Source organism: Choloepus didactylus, chromosome 21, assembly GCF_015220235.1.
Source record: "Choloepus didactylus isolate mChoDid1 chromosome 21, mChoDid1.pri, whole genome shotgun sequence".
Taxonomy (NCBI): Eukaryota; Metazoa; Chordata; class Mammalia; order Pilosa; family Megalonychidae; genus Choloepus; species Choloepus didactylus.
In genome coordinates, this window is record NC_051327.1 from 36,023,683 (window position 1) to 36,035,703 (window position 12,021).

Sequence of the window (12,021 nt, forward strand, 5' to 3'; positions counted from 1 at the left end):
GTTCACCAGGGTGTTAAGCTCCAATATCAACAAGGCTAATTTTCCAGTTATCCAATTTCTAATTCAAAACCGAGAAAAAGAGAGAGAGAGAGAGAGAGACACTCACTCTCCAGTTCACCTTTTCAAGCCCAGCCACACACGGGCTGCACTTCACTCAGTCCAACACCCCTGGTCAGATCAGCCCTGCACAGGGAGAAGGGGAGGAGCCTCGGGAAGCAGGGCCCTGAGTGGGGCAACCACGAGGATGACATCCCTAGAGCACTGTCCCCCAAACACTCCTCCCCTCCTGCCCCAAGTGACGCCAACCACGGAGAGAGCTAAATTGAGCTGCTTGTGGGATTAAGTTACCTCCAAAGCCCAGGAGGTTGCCTAATCCTTCTGCTCCACATATTGGCTGGTACCCCTAGATACACTGGGGAAGGTTACCCCACCTTGTCTGGGGCTCCTTTTCAGAGGACCATAGCACCTGGTCTCTAGGCTCAGAAGCTGGTCAGGGAGAGAAGATGGAACTTTCCAGAACTGTCTGCAATGAGCATGGCCCTCATGCTACCACACAGACCGCTTCCCCCTCTGACACTGCTCATGACGACAGTGTCCCCAGGAGACCAGGGCCCACACACCTTGCCCCAGGTCCCAGGAGACTACGGAAATCTGATGGCAATCAAGAAACTCAGGAACACAAAGGCACAAGCTCATCCACCCCTAACACCAACGCAAGAGGCTTCCAAACCTAGCCAAGGTGCTGGCTGGGTACAGCCGCCCATCACCAGCTTCCAGGCCATTCTGCCTCAGCTGAAGTCATTATGCTGTTTCTTTCATCACACAGGAATGCGGGGGTTTCTCTAAACTATGACTCATAGCAAGGCATTCAGGCAGCTATGAAGAGAAACCTGTTCTCCCAGGGAAAGGAGGATGAGCAAACGCTAAAACTTTGACACTTGTACTGAACTGGCCTTGGCTAATTTTACTCAATGTGAAAGATTTCAAATAATGGAAACATTGCCAGGCAAAAAAAAAAAAAAAAAAGAAAGAAAAGAAAAGAAAGGAAAAGCAGAATTGCATAAATAGCCCTGCAAACAAGAGGCAAATGTGGTTCAATAAAAATAAAGTAAAATGTTGCTTCCAGGCTCTGTATGACCTTCCGGGGCGATGGCTTGTCCACGCCCCACAGCTTGAGAAATGAGTGTCTGGAGACGCTTTACTTGGCTGGTTGGTAGTTACACGACGGGTGAGCCCCCAAGGTCTGAGGTCAGGGGGCCTGCATTTGCACCCTGCCCCCACTGCCTACCCTTTCTTTCTGAATTCACTTTTCAGAAATGCTTCATGTCAGACCAGCTTCCATCCACCGACAGCGTGGGTCCAGCAGGAGTGCACTCGATGCCCTTTCTTTCTGGGCACTACCAGCTGTGAAATCGGTAACCTACTGATAAAGATACTATTTTTCCAGCTGCACCCATCCAGAGCTTGAGCAGCAAAATCCCCTAATACTATTTGGCCGCTAGTCAGAATGCACATGCACCTCCCGCAGCCAAAGCCAAAAACTTCAGCCAAAAATCTTGCACCGCGCAAAAGGTTCCCCTTTTTAGCATCGGCTGTCCCCTTAGCAGTTTTTTTAAAACCAGGGGAGTTTTAATCCAAGTGAAATCTTTCAGGAGATTCTTGGTAACGAAGCCACAGAAGGGGGAGGTTGGGAGGGGGCACTGTAAAGTGAAGGAAGATCGTGGCAAGTTAGACTATTCAGAAAAAAGCTATTTCCTCCCAAATCCTATAATTGCCTGGAGCGTGTGATCTTCTTGAAGGTCATTAGAGACACACTGCTGTCTGAGTCCTCCCAGAAAGTTTCTGCTTTGATTAGTTCTCGAGGCTTATTTCCCAAAAGGCTCTTTGGGTCCCTAAAATAAAAAATTGGGGAGCATTAAAATTTTAAAAGAGGAATTGGATGAATAACCTGCTGAACATAACTTGGCAAGATGAGAGGAGATAGTGAGGTAATATGAAAATGGCGCTGCCCTTCTTGGGCCCTGCTGCATGGCCAGCCTTAGAAAAATGGATGCACGGTCAGCATATCCACTCCAAAAAATGAGACTGTTCAGAGATACATCATCCATCATTGTCTTCACAACCACTCATGCTTTTGACTCAAACATGACCACATACATCATTTGTGAAGTCCACAGGGACACCGCAGAGCCCTTGGGGCATTTATAGGATGGGAATGGTTTTAGGAAAAAAGAAAAATTCTCCTTGCCTATAAGGATTCAGCTGTCTAAAGGAGCATCTACAAAGACCTAGTGAAGGAAAAAACTAGAATTGAAAAATTTTGCAGTGCCTGTGATCAAATGTATATAGCTGGCAATGACAGTGTTTTCAATCAAAGAAGGAAAAAAATCAGTTTTCCCTCCAATACAATGATATGGGGCCACTATCCTTTGGATCAAAGGCTCTTTTTGTCCTCGCCAAATCTGCAGAACTGTGCTCCAGATCTAACATGGTAGTTACCTTCTCAAGCCATGGATATTGTTTGCCAAAACTTCCCCTGTAATTGGGATGCTTTTCAACAACCCGAGCTCAGAGGCTCCCAGTTTACTTTACTGTCAATGGGTCCTATTCTTTAATAAAAAAAATTAAAATAAATTTTTTAAAAAAGCCTTTGATCAATTTTGCAAGCTCAGTTGGCTTTTGTTTTTGTGGAAGGTACCAAATTAATTTGTCATCACTCATTCCCTCAGGCAAAGGAAGTAACTGCTCATTGATGCTATAATTTGCAAGATGCTGAAGTTACAGGTTGTTTCTGAGAATCCACCTGCCCTCCAGATTTTGTCTTCACGTCACATCGATTTTCCATTCACACAGCTTCTGGAACAGCGTTTCTCAAACTTTCATGGGCACGTGAATCATTAGAGGACCTTGTTAAAATGCAAACTGATTCAGTGGTCTGGGGTGGGACCTGAGATTTGCGTTTCTAACAAGCTTCCAGGTGAGGCTGCAGGTGCTGGTCCATGGCCCACACCTTCAGAGAGAGGGTCTGGAGAACTTCATTTAGCTGGTTAGGAGTTCCATGGTGGCTGAACCCTCAAGCTCTGACGTCAGAGCACTGGGTTTGCATCCAGCCTCCCACTCCTTACCTTTTCTCACACTCCTTGTTTCAGTCCCCTCATTTGGAGAAAGGTGCTCGAAACAACAGTAAAAATAGAGTTGCTCTGAGGATGAAATGAGGCAATACAAATCAAGTACTCGGCACAGTGTCTGGTACATGATAAGGGTTCAGGACATTAACTGATAATCAGAGGGCTATCGTCCCCACCCCCCTCCCCCAGGGTCCACCTCCTTCCCAGCCACATGAAACCCAGAAGAGTCCTCAGAGGCAGACAGAAGCGAGACTGCAAGTTTCTGACCCTCACAACTTAACCCATCGGCTTAGGCTTTTTAAAAAAGCAAGGTCTTGCCAGTGCATGATATCATCATAGTTTGAGAGGGGCTGTGTGTGCATACAGATGTGTTCCAAAACGAATCCATGTTGTAGAGTGGACAAAGAACATGGGTTTTGGAGTCAAGCTGCCCAGGGTGCAAATTAACCTCCAAGAGCTTCTGTTTCCTCCCCTGTCAAATGGGGATCATAAAACCTACAATGGAGGGTGCTGCAGGGATCAGGTTAATGGCTGTAGAGTACCTGCCTGTATGCAGCTGGCACTCCATAAATGGAGGCCGTTGTTAAGCTCGCTGCCAAAAGCCCAATCTCCCAATGACAGAGAAGGAAACACCATAACTGGCAACTTAGCCTGGGTAGATCTCTGTCCATCGTGGGCAAGGCAACCCAAACAAGTTGAAAACCGAGGCAGGACGGCTCAGTGCCCACGTGGAGTGCTTGCCCATGGCCGTGGACACAGAGAGGCCAACTTACAGGATGCAGGAGGCTTTTCCAAAGTGATCCAGGTGGGACTAGGCTGGGAGATTGCAAGAGAGGCACAGTCACAATTGCCTTTCTAGAGAGCTATTCATTCATCAATTCATTCATAATATTTTAAAGTTGGCCCATGTGTCTCATATCCATCTCTTGGAAGAGGCAACAGTAACCACATAAATGAACAAATAAAGACTTGAAGCTGCTGTGCAGGTAGTGAAGAGGGGGCTCCCATGGGAGAGTTAACAGGACCATCAGCAAAGGCCTGTCTGAGGGAATGATCTTTAAGTTAAGTCTCGGAGGAGAAGAAGGAGACGACCAACCAGGTGCAAAGTAGTGGGAAGAGTATTCCAGATAGAGGGAACAGTGAGTGCAAAGGCCCTGAGGTTGGACAGAAAAGAGGATGGCAGGAAATGAAGGCAAACAGAAGGCAGCAGCCAAATCATACAGCGCCTTGTGGGCCACGGTGAGGAAACTGGATTTTATTCTAAATACCACGGATGCCACAGGAAGGTTTTCAACCTGGGAAAACTACACATCTAACCCTCAAAGCCATGGGCTGGACACTTCAGGAGTCAAGTTCCCCAGTGGCCTGAGACCAAAAGGTCAGGATTGCCTTCTAAACACTGTCTAATTCTGGCTAGAAATGAACGTTTGGGCTGTAGGGGCACAACCCAGGGGAAAGGATCTCTTTAAGCTTCTTGCGCTCATGGCCACACCTTAAGAAGGAGTGGGGGAAGCAAAGAGCATTTGGCTTTCCCCAGGTGGCTCCTGACAGAGCTGCCCCGAGGCAGGAGGAGTGGCAGCCTGGGGGATCACAGCGCAACATGCTTGGGGAGCACGGGCCAGGTAAGCACACTACTGAGCAGCCTGTCCATCCATCTGCCATGGGCTCGGAGCTTACGTGGAAATCCCTACAGAAGCGGCCCAGCCAGCCTCCCTCAATCCCACAGATCCAGGACATGGCAGGAGCGCCAGAGATTCTCCTCTGGTGAGTCCAAAATCTTAGAGCAAACAGACGGAGCTAAGGCGAGATAAAACCAAGAGAGCAGCCAGCAGGAAGGAGCCCACCCCAAGGTCCCTGAAGCCTACGGGAGGGTGGGTGCCTTGCTGGTGTGACTCCAATGGAAAGGACAGGGAGGGGACCTTCTTCCTTTGCCAAGAAACTCAAGTGTCCTGCAGGGAGGGGGAGTTGGGGGAAGAAACTGGGGGCCAGGGGTGCTGAAGGGACAGCTCTCCCCCACAGCTGGCTCCCTGGAGCACAGTCAGTTCTCTTGTGTCAGAACAGAAGGGAGTGGGGTCGAGGGGCTGGGGGACAAAACGAGGACCACGAAGCTGCCAAAATGCAGCAGGAGGGTGGCCTAGACCTCCCATCCCCCGCTTCCCACCAAAAATTAAGTAGGAAAGTTCTGAGAAAGCCCCTTCCAATTGCACTGTCTTTTTTTGCTGATCTACTTGTTAGTTCACTTTTCCTAATTATGAAAATAATACAGAATGCCCTCAAGGACACTTGTAGGTTAGCTGATTGATTTCATTATTTTATTTTGCATATGTTTTATCATTAGCAGGGTTTAACCTTTTCTGGAGACAGGGGTTTGTTAGGCTTTGCTAATTTTATTCTAGAACCACTTGTTCATTTCCTTTTTCTACTCTTCTTTATGGTGTTTGTCTTTTCTTCATTTGTAAACAGTCTTTGCATGTTAAAGATATTAACACTTTGGTCAATATTGCCAATTTTTTATCCTCCAGTTTGTTGGTTTCTATGAATTTTCCCTACAGTATTTCCTGAACTCCCTGAATGTACCACACAAGCAGCAACCAATTCTGGCAAACATATGCTCTGTCTTTGAAATATAGTTTTTAGAACCTCCATGAGTCACTGCTCAGGTGCCCCTGATGCCTCAGGAACCCTTCTGCTTTTTTATAAACCACGCCATTCAGCCTGCACCATGAATCTATTTTTTTCTGACCTCTGCAGAGACAATGACCAGATGTGGGCAGCTTCTGAGTCACCCGGGGAAGATCTGATGCCCCCATCAACAGAGGACAGGCTCACAATGCCTGGGACGTGCCCTCGGCCACCGGAAGCCAAAGCTCACACCTGCTCGCCCCACTCAACCCCTTCATGCACCACCATTCTTTTCCCTCTAACCGTATTCCCAATGGCAACAGGTGCCAGGCATCCCTCACATAAACTCTGTTTCCTTGGGTTCAAGACCCAATGGCATCCATACAAGATGGGGGAGACTTTGTGGCTGTTAATTGTCTATATGTTCAAGACAAACCACCTGTGGCTACAGCATCCAAAATGAGTGACGTCCCTCGCACCCACCATGTGTTTTGCACACGAGCTTCCTCTACATAAATCCAGCCTCGCCACCCCCCGAATACCACCCAGCCCGGCCAACTTCTAATCACCCTTCCAATCTCAGCTTAACCATCAGTGTCTCTGGGAAGTGTTAGAACCAAGGAAAGGGTTATCCCTAGGGCTGTCTGCAAAAGCCTTCCTTACCTGGAGTGCCAGGTTTAGCTCCACTCTTAACAGGTTATTGGGAAGGGAGTGCTTAGGACAGTAACCCATCCGGAGAGGGGAGCCCTAGAGAAACAGCCCCACTTCTGGCAAACCCACCACTGCAGATGCTTCATTCATTAAAACCAGCCTTGGAACACAGGCTGCTGCTCCATCCTCCCACCACGGGGGCCCAGGACGGGCAGCTCTCTCCAGGCAAGAGCATGAATCACGAGTGCCTGCTCACCGCGCCCCCTCTCCCCGACAGATGACTGGGCAAAAAATAGAAGAGAATCCCTCCTTTATAAATATCTTTACATGCAAAATGTCTCTAAAAAGCACCATGTGCCAAGCTAGTCTGCTAAGAAACAGATGCAGAACAGATGCAAAGGCCCGTGAGGTAGCCGAGAAGTTAAAAGAATTTTTGTTCAACAAGAGGCAGGAAAAGTTTCTCAGGAGCACGAGATGAACAAGGGTAGCCCAGTGCAGCTGGAGCATCTCTTGGCCTGGCAGTTTCAAAAGCACAGATAAACGAATGGGTGTTGTGCACATGTGCATATGTGTATCGCATACACGTGGGCACGGGTGTGTCTTTGTATATGTACATCTGTGGTTGAGTAGTGTCATCTCCCCCCAAAATTCATGTCCACCTGGAACCTCAGAATGTGCCCTTATTTGAAAATAAGATCTTGGCCGAGGTAATCGAGTAAAGATGAGGTCATACTGGATGAGAATGGGCCCTAAATCCAATTGCTGTTGTCTTTATAGGAGAAAGCAGAGGGGGATTGGAACACAGAGATAAGAAGAGACCCAGGGAGGAGGCCAGGTGACAAAGGAAGTGGAGGTTGCAGGGATGTGTCTATGGAGCAAGGGACTCCAAGATTGCCCGACCCGGCAGGAGCTACAAAGCAACCAGGAAGGCGTCTCCCCTGGAGCCTTCAGAGGAACACTGGCCCCACCAACACGTGCGTCGTGGACGTCTGGGCTCCAGAACCGTGAGAGAAGCAGCTTTTGTTGCTTTAAGCCACCCCGTTTGTGGTCGTTTGTTACAGCAGCCATGGGAAACTCATATGCATGGAAGATCTAGGGGAGGAAACGCCCAGGCAGAGGGGACGGCACGTGCAAAGGCCCCAAAGTGGGTGCTGGGACCATTCCAGAAGAGAAGGAAGGGACCAAGGGCAAGAAGAAGATTTGGTCTGAGGTGTGAGCGATGATGTCAGGCCTTCCAGGCCAAGCCAAGGAATTGATTTTAATTCCAGGTAAATGGAAAACTGTAGGACGATTATAATAATATTCATGTGACTAGATTTATGGGTTAATTTGTGTTGCTGTTCCTAAACACTCTGGCCACGAGGTCAAGTGTTGACTGGAAGATGTCAAGGCTGGGTGCACGGAGACCAGCCTAGATGCTGTCACTGATGGTGACTTGTGTAAGGAGCTGCAGTGGAAAGGAAAAACGTAGGCAGACTCTGGGGATGCTCTAAAGGTAGAGCTACAGCATGTGCTGATGATTTGGATATGGTGGGTAACAAGTAGAGCAAAATCAAAAATGACTCCTAGGTTTGTAGTTTGAATGGCTGAGTGGAAAGTGGGATAATTTACTAAGATGGGAAAGTCAGGTTTGGAGGCACAAAAAAATGAAACTTAGAAAAGCCAAGAGGCATGGTCAAGGTCACCTAGCTAGTAAATGATGGAGGCAGGGTTTGATCCTAGATCCCTGAGACTCTGGGGCACGGTTCAAATGCCAAGCAAGCTAAATTTCCAATCCAGGTTCAAAAAGGAGTTGATGGAAAAATTCAAATCAGTAACCCAGGCAAATTCAGGGCATGCCAAAAGGCTGATCTATTTTCAGCACCCACTCTTGTGAAGGCTACTTGTAGAATGATGGAATTAATAGAATTTTTCAGCTGAGCAGATCCTGAGACTCAAAAGGGCACCTGCGTCTTTGCAAACACGATTCCAGAACATCCCCTTGAGTAGGCAGATGGGTCAGGCTGCTGAGTAGACTCTGCTTTGAATGGAGCTCCTGACAAAGACCAACCTTCCAAGCCATCCTCTCCACTTCCTCCTCACTGTCAAAAGGAACAGGGTATTATATAAACCTGAAATGCCAAAATGAGGAATTCTATATATAACTCCTCTCACAGCGTCCAAACATCACATGATGGAATGCTGAGGATCCAATTCAACAATGTTGAGTAACAAGGATAGAACCCAAGGGACCCTTCCCTGCTCCTCTCTCCTCTGACTTATCATCTCCAGCCACCCACTGTCACGTCTTCGTTAAGGAAGTCTGGGAGCAGCAGCGTGGCTCAGGCGGATCTCTGGGAAAGCTAACAGCTGGGGGAGTCAATGGATTATGCTAATATGGAAGCTATTAACACAGGCATAGCTATCAGGGGGCAGGAACTCAGAGCCAATCACAGCCTCTTCCCTTCCACTCTGCCTTCCTGAGAAATGTGGGGACTGAAGAAATAAGAGGAGAGGGGGTAGCTCTATAAAAACCAGTACCCTCAAGGCTTGGGAGGCAAATAAAATGAAATTTTAGCTACTGCATCTCCGCAGCTAGAACCTTTGTTAGAAAGAGACCGAACAAAGAGAAAAAGAAAAAATCAAGGCATGTCTGCCAGACTGTGAGACCCACTCTGGGGTGTTGGAAGAAGTGGCAGGAGCTGATCAAGACAGAATGGACTGAGGCTCCCGAGCACACATATTGACCAGCTTGCATGCCGTGGGTGATCGATAGATATTAAACCCCAAGGCTGTTGGAGAACAGGCTTTAATGAGGCCCAGGAACAGCGTGTGGAGTGGGCTGTCGATTGCAAAGGGCCACATTGGTGCTAAGCAACCAGTCTCATCCCTGCAGATGCCCCGCCCATGCCTCTCCCTGGGGGTATTCGTGATTACACAGGGAAGGTGAACCAACCCAGGGGAAATTCATCGGGAAGCTGGAAGCTGAGGGGTCCCTCCCTGACTGACATGGCCCAGCCCTCCCATTCCAGTCTCATATCTCTAATCTTTCAGTTAAAAAATAAAAATTCCCATGGCACAGCAGTTAACGAGAGAGACCTACCACAGTCCACCCTCTGGCCCCCAAACACTCACGTCTGTTATCACATGCAAAATACATTCACCCCCATCCCCCAAATTTGCACCCATTACAGCAACAAAGTCCAAAATCTCATCTAAATTTCATCAGCTGGAAAGCCTAAAACCTCAATATGTAAATCACCTAAATCAGGTATGTAGAGACAGAGGGGTGTCTGTCCTCAGTTTCCAGGCTACTGGGGTAGGCACTGAGCATGCTGACAAGACTGGAGTAGGAAAGTACCTCAAGTTATAAACCCACAGAGGAAGAGTAGTCATGCCAGCCAAGACGGTTAGGGAAGACTTCCTTGGAGAGGTGACTTTTGAACAGAGAGGTGGAGAATCCAGCCTGCGTGATGGCCCAGAGTACCTGCTCTTCTCTTTGCCTTTAACAGACTTGTCCTCCTTACTCACCAGGAATCTTGTGCTCTTTTCCCCAAAATCATGATGCCTAGAGTTATATATCAGGAAGAATAATATGGGATTATTAAAAAATAAAAATATGTAATAATATGAGATTGTTATTAGTATTCTTATTACTGTTATTATTATTTTATTTACCAGCACTTACTATGGTAAGTAAGTAAAAGGCACTGTGCTAAGCCTTTTACCCACATTATTCTCTTTTAAGCCCCACAGCCATATAAGTAAGGTGCACTATATTCCCCATTTCACAGGTTAGGAATCTGAGGCCCAGAGAGGTGAAATAACTTGTCCAAAGTCACACAGCCAGTGCAAGTGGCAAAGCTGGATTTGAACGCAAGCAACGTTAACTGCAGTGCCTTTGTACTTACACATTAGTTTTCCACTAGTTCAGCATACACGTCAGGGAGCCACACATCAAGCCATATACCTGTTTGTACTCTTCATATCCCTCGGCATTTACTGTACAAGACCCAGTTCATAGACATTGGAATCAGTTGAGCATGGGGTTAAGTCCCAAGCCCATCACTTTCTAGTTATATTATCTTGGACAAGCTACCCAAACTTGTGCAAAATGGTGATAATTATACCTACATCCTGAAGGATCATCGGAAAAATTAAACAAGATAATGTGTTTAAAGTGTGCAGTAGAAGGCCTGGCTCTCACCAGATTGTATTAGTTTCCTGTGGCTGCCCGAAAAAATTTCCACAACCTTAGTGGCTTAAAACAATGCAGATTTATTGTCTTGCAGTTCTGGAGATCAGAGGTCTAAAATGGATCAGCGAGGTTGTGTTCCTTCTGGAAGCTCTAGGGGAGACTTGTTCCTTACCTTTTACAGCTTCTAGCAGCCACATGCACACCTTAGATTATTGACAGATCACTCTAAACCCTGCCTTGGCCATCCCATCTCCTCTGACTCTGACACTCCTACTTCCCAGTGATTACACTGGACCTGGATAATCCAGGATAAACTTAATCACATCTTCAAAGTCCCTTTGCCATGTAAGGTAACACATTCACAGGTTTCAGGGTTTGGGGTGAGGAGAATACATTATTTTGCCTACCACAATCTACCCTCTGACCCCCAAAGAACCACATTTATCCCTCATGCAAAATACATTTATTCCCCCCAAAAGTCTCAACCCATTACAGCATGAACTCAAAGTCCAAAATCTCATCTAAATACCATCGCTAAAGGGTCCCATATATCATCATTTAAACCACTTGAGTCAGGTATGTGTGAGACCTTGAACGTGATCCAACCTGGAGCAAAATTCTTCATCTGTGGGCCTCTAAAGTGATAAAACAAGTTACCTGCTCCCAAAATGCAATGGCAGAAAAGGCATAGGCTTCCAGGTATAGATGTTCCCAATCAAAAAGGGAAAAATTGGAAAGATAAAAGACATCACTGGTCTCATGCAATTTTGGAATCCAGCTAGGCGAGCAAGCATTAGGTTTCAAGGCCTGGAATAATCCTCTGTGGTTTGTGGCTCTGCCTGTTGGACTTGAGGCTCCACCCTCATCCCTCCATTTTTATAAAGAGCAGCGTATGTTTGCAGCGGAATAGTTTTATTAGCCTGTTTACTGCCTGCATAATTTTGGGAGTCTGATGGCCTCTTTTCATCTCAGTCTCTCTGTCCCTTTCAGACCAAGCTGGCCGTGTTTCTGCTGATACAAAGTTCTCAAGAACTTTGTGGGTCTCCATGAATGCCACAGGGATTTACTCCATTAGATAAGAAGCTTTCCACAAATTTTTTCTGGATAACCCTAACTCTTGTCCTGGGTTCTGGTTAGATGGCTGAGGGGATCCATGAGTCACCCACTTAAGCTCTACAAAGAACACTGTGTGATTGAATACTTTGACCTTTTGTTCTTTCCAAGGCACTAGCCAAAGGTTGTCCAGCCACACCCTTGTCTTTCTCTCTGAAACACACTTTGCTGACATTGTATCTCCTACTTTTAGCACCTTTTGTGATCTAGATAGGCTGAAAATTTCTTGAAGCATCAAATTCTGGTTCCTTTTTGCATAATAGTTCTCCCCTCAGTTTATCTCTTTCCTCTCACATTTGTGTTAAGCAACAAGAAGAAATCTTGGAAATC

The 12,021-nt window shown here is 46.9% G+C and overlaps 2 protein-coding genes across 2 annotated transcripts in view; one reads left to right on the forward strand and one right to left on the reverse strand.

Moving 5' to 3' along the window:
* GRIN2A (glutamate ionotropic receptor NMDA type subunit 2A) overlaps nucleotides 1-12,021 on the reverse strand; it is a 409,629-nt gene that overhangs the window by 357,264 nt on the left and 40,344 nt on the right. The window lies entirely within an intron of this gene.
* LOC119518015 (40S ribosomal protein S27-like) overlaps nucleotides 1-12,021 on the forward strand; it is a 241,934-nt gene that overhangs the window by 196,357 nt on the left and 33,556 nt on the right. The gene's annotated exons all lie outside the window — the stretch shown is intronic.